At 42.7% G+C, this 4543-nt stretch overlaps 1 pseudogene; it reads left to right on the forward strand.

The window, feature by feature from the left end:
* The first annotated feature begins 3129 nt into the window (after positions 1-3129).
* LOC111177958 (ADP-ribosylation factor-like protein 6-interacting protein 1 pseudogene) lies at positions 3130-4006 on the forward strand (annotated as a pseudogene).
* Positions 4007-4543: the final 537 nt, after the last annotated feature.

Below are 4543 nucleotides of genomic sequence, written 5' to 3' on the forward strand. Positions count from 1 at the left end.
AAGATTTCAGTATACGTCTTCAACTTGTCACAATCTACTTAGGGTTTATATTGTACTACTTTACATAAAATGTAGCAGACAACACAGTTATAATTTGCAGTATGCAGTCATATGACTTTTCAAGAAGTTAAGAAAACAAAATATGTACATACCCTTATATTTACCCAAATACTTACCATTTCCTGTGCTCTTTATTGCATCCACTGAATCCAAGTTACCATCTGGTGTCGTTCCCCTTCCACCTGAAAAATTCCCTTTAGTACTTCTATAAGAAATACTAAATATACAAGTCTGCTGGTGATACATAGTCTCAACTTTTATCTGAAAATATCTTTTTTTTTTTTTTTTTGGCTGTACCGCGTGGCACGTGGGATCTTAGTTCCCCAACCAGGGATCGAACCCACTCCCCCTGCATTAGAAGTTCAGAGTCTTAATCACTGGACCGCCAGGGAAGTCCCAATCTGAAAATATCCTTATTTGCCTTCGTTTTTTGAAAGATAACTTTGCTACACATAAAATTCTGGGTTAACAGTTTTAATTATTTCAGTACTTAAGGACATTATTCAATTGCTGTCAAGGGTTGGGTTCCCTGGGAGATAGACTCCGAAATGGAGTTTATCCAGCAGTTTGTTTACTAAGGAGTTTCCTTGGTATCAAAATCTTGCAAAGGGGAAGGAAGCAAGAGTAGCGAAAAGGAAAAGTTGGGCTGTGATGCACGCCCTATAACAGCCTCAGCTGACCCTCTGGGGGAGATCTGGAGCAGGGATGGCTCTTTGGATTGTCTTGTATTTCACCAAGATGGTCAGTTCTTTATACTTCTGCATTGATCAGTCACTGGCTGTAGGCATTCCAGGAAGGGACATGACCTTGAGCGAGGCAGCTCTCTACACCTGAGGCAAAGCCTGAAAGAGGCTGACAACTGAAGGCTGTCTGCTAACAGCACTCCTCGCAGCTGGGGCAACAAGTTTTTCACTGAGGGAATCTGGGTGTGCATCACATTCTTCTGGCCTCCATTGTTTCAGATGAGAAGGCTGCCATCATTTGTGTTATTGTTTCCCTTTATGTAATGTATAGGTTTTATTTTCTCCTGGCTCCTTTCTCTTCAGATTTCAGCAGTGTGTCATGGGTCTAGTGTAGTTTTCTTTGTATTTCTTCTGCTTGTGGTTCACTGATCTCCTTGGATCCATAAGTTAGTGTTTCTAAAGTTGGAGGTTTTCAGCCATTATTTCTTGAAATATTTTTTCTTCCCTCTTCTCTCTTTACTCCATCTGGCACTCTCGTTACATGGATTAGACTGCTTGGTATTGTCCTACAGCTGTCTGAGGATCTATTTATTTTTCTTCCATATTTCCTCTCCTTTTTCTTGAATTTGGACAATTAGTCTTCAGAGAGTTCATTTTTAATATTTTCACCCAGATTTTATCATTGTCATCTGTGGGAAACCAACCAAGCTAATCCCCCACTACCAGGAGCCGAATTTCCCAGTATTACTATTTTGCTCCATGCTGGAATCACACCCCCTTCCCCATCCCAGTTTTCTTTGTTAGTAGAATAGAAATTGTATTAAAATGTCCATCCTCCTCCCATGTATCTCTGGGGGTAAATCCTGATTTGTCTATGTCAGTGCTGTAGTTCATTTCCCCTGCTTCAATGATAGGTTTAGGAAGGGTCATCTCTCAGTCAGGAAACTAGAAGCTACTCTTTGCAGGCTTGATATAAAGGGTTCTAATACAGGGAACTGGTGGTTTACCCAGAAAAAAGGCCTAAGGGAGCGGTGGTCAGATAAATCACAACTGACCTTCTCAACTTGAAGCACTCAAAACTCACCTTGAAGTTTCTCCGAGTATCACATCCGCTCACCGTTCTGGCTAAAACAGACGGAGAATAATGGCCTCTCCATCGCTCTGACTCAAGGGTGCCTCCTGTCCACATGCTTTAGTCTGGAACTGTACGCTCAAGGGGATTCTAGCAAATGTAGCTCCTGCCTTCTCCTCTTCAGAGCAAAGGAGACCTTAGAAGGGGTGGTGACAAGGCCAAGGGAACAACGGGTAATCCAGCACGTGTGCCAAATCAGTCGCGCGGGAGGCGAAGGGAGCTGGAGAGCTTCTGATAAAGATTTATTTGCTGATAAACTAAAGAAAACAAAGACTCACAGTAAGAACGGTCTCTCTTCGTTTTCCACTGGATTTTTTTTTCCATGTGACTCTTGGAACCAAAGACTCGATCTTATGATCATGAGAGGAGCCAGTTGAGATGCAGGCAGACAGCATCTGTGTGAAGCTTGTCCAATCTGAATTTCTTTTACGTGAGAATAAATGTTATTATTTAAGTCATGTTCAATTGTTTTTTTCTGTTAATTGTAACAGAGGTAACACATTACTTAGATCATGGAGGTAAATCCCAGAAGAAACCATTTACAGGAGTGAAAATGGGAGCCTTGATAGAACAAGACCAGGGGTAATGAGATGTGGTACAGAGCACATTGGTTTTTATTCTATGCCTTCTGCTATTTCACATCACAAAGAGGATATATGTACTTGGACAAAAAAATTGAATTAGAAAAGGGACAGTCTGACATCTCATATCCATCTCCACATTGTGCTTTTCTCAATTTACTCTGATCTATAGAACAAAAAGAAACGGCAGCTAAATGCAACCGTTCATCCTTGCTCTTATTTCAGGCGATCATCAATTCCAGCTGCCCGCTGAGGAGCTTCCTAAGTGAATTCCATTCTCATCCCCCTTGATCTACTATCTGTCACCAAAATAATCATTCCTCGGGGCAAATATGATCACATCCCTCTTCTGCTTAAAATCCTTAATCGAGGGACTTCCCTGGTGGTCCAGTGGGTAAGACTCTGCGCTCCTAATGCAGGTGGCGGGGGTTCGATCACTGGTCAGGGAACTAGATCCCGCATGCATGCCACAACTAAGAGTCTGCATGCCACAACTAAGAGCCCGCATGCCGCAACTAGGAAGTCCGCATGCCACGACTAAGACCTGGTGCAGCCTAAATAAATAATAAATAAATATTTTTTAAATTCCTGCTCTCACTAGGGTTGTCGCAAGTGGCTCTGAGGAAAGCCAGTTTGGGGGGTGTCTTGCTCTCGCTGAGGGGGCACCTCGGGAACGATGGAGGAAGGAGATAATTGCAGCACCAACCTGCCGGCCGCGGGGACTGCAAGTCTGGAAGAGCAGCTGCAAGGATGGGGAGAAGCGATGCTGATGGCAGATAAAGTCCTCCGATGGGAAAAGGCCTGGTTTCCACCTGCCATAATGGGTGTGGTTTCTTTGGAGTTTCTGACTATCTACTATCTAGATCCATCCATTCCGTCAGGTGTTTCCTGTTTTGTTATGTTTCTGTGCTTGGCTGACTACCTTGTTCCCATTCTAGCGCCTAGAATTTTTGGCTCCAATAAATGGACCACTGAGCAACAGCAGAGATTCCACGAAATTTGCAGCAATCTAGTAAAAACGACGCAGAGCTGTGGGCTGCTGGAAACACCTCTTTACGCTAAAGGAAGAAAAGCCTAAAATGTACTTCATGACCATGATGATTTCTCTTGCTGTGGTTGCTTGGGTGGGACAGCAAGTCCACAACCTCCTTCTCACACACCTGATAGTGACTTTCTTACTCTTGCTTCCTGGACTAAACCAACATGGAATCATTTTGAAGTACATTGGAATGGCCAAAAGAGAGATAAACAAGCTTCTCAAACAAAAAGAAAAGAAAAATGAATAATGCATCTGCTTTATCCAGTGTGATTAACGGCGTATACGTTGGCCTTGGGGACAGTGTCTGTTATGCCGCCTGGATACTAAAACGTTACAGAAGCAGCTCTTTGCTGTCCCTCATTCTGCCCTTAGTTAGTAGAAATTCCAACTTGCCAAGTAAGGCCGTATGCCCGGTGTCTTCGTGGGTATGATCTCATCAGCTGGCCTTATATGGACAACTCATCCATCATTACCACCTGTCTTGGTTTTTCTCACCCAGGGTTAACTGAACTCTTATTTTTAAAATAATACAGTGGTGAACTTCATCCTTTAGTACAGTTAACAGTGGCCTGGGATAACTGTTCAAGTTGATCTTTGCTTTAGCTGGATTCAAGATAGGGGTCTGTGACTACAGGAAGCTGCCTCCACAGTCTGCTTAAACAGCTGTCTGGCTTCATGAATATACAAACCAAGTTTACCACGAGACCAATTAAGATTCACTCCTCATTCTGTCTTGATACCGTGGGAGAAGAATCCTCGTGGAATAAAATGAAACTAATTCCATGGCCTAGTATGTGTTGGCTTCTCCCTTGTGCAGAATTTAGCAATTTGTTGGAAACATTGATCCTTCCTCCCAAATGGGGAACCTGACAGGCTTAGAACTCTTGTTCCCTTGCGCTTAAACTTGAACTTAGTACATCCTTAAAGGCTTCTTAGTAGCAGGCTTACGCAAGATGGTATTTAGGATTTTTAGCATACTTTTAATTTCAGATTTTCAACTAACTGAAACTAAAGTACATAATAAGTTAAGAGTCATGTCTATGGCCTT

This window comes from Delphinapterus leucas, chromosome 2, assembly GCF_059928025.1.
Source record: "Delphinapterus leucas isolate spDelLeu-1000000601 "Yukka" chromosome 2, BTC_Dleu_Yukka2, whole genome shotgun sequence".
NCBI lineage: Eukaryota > Metazoa > Chordata > Mammalia > Artiodactyla > Monodontidae > Delphinapterus > Delphinapterus leucas.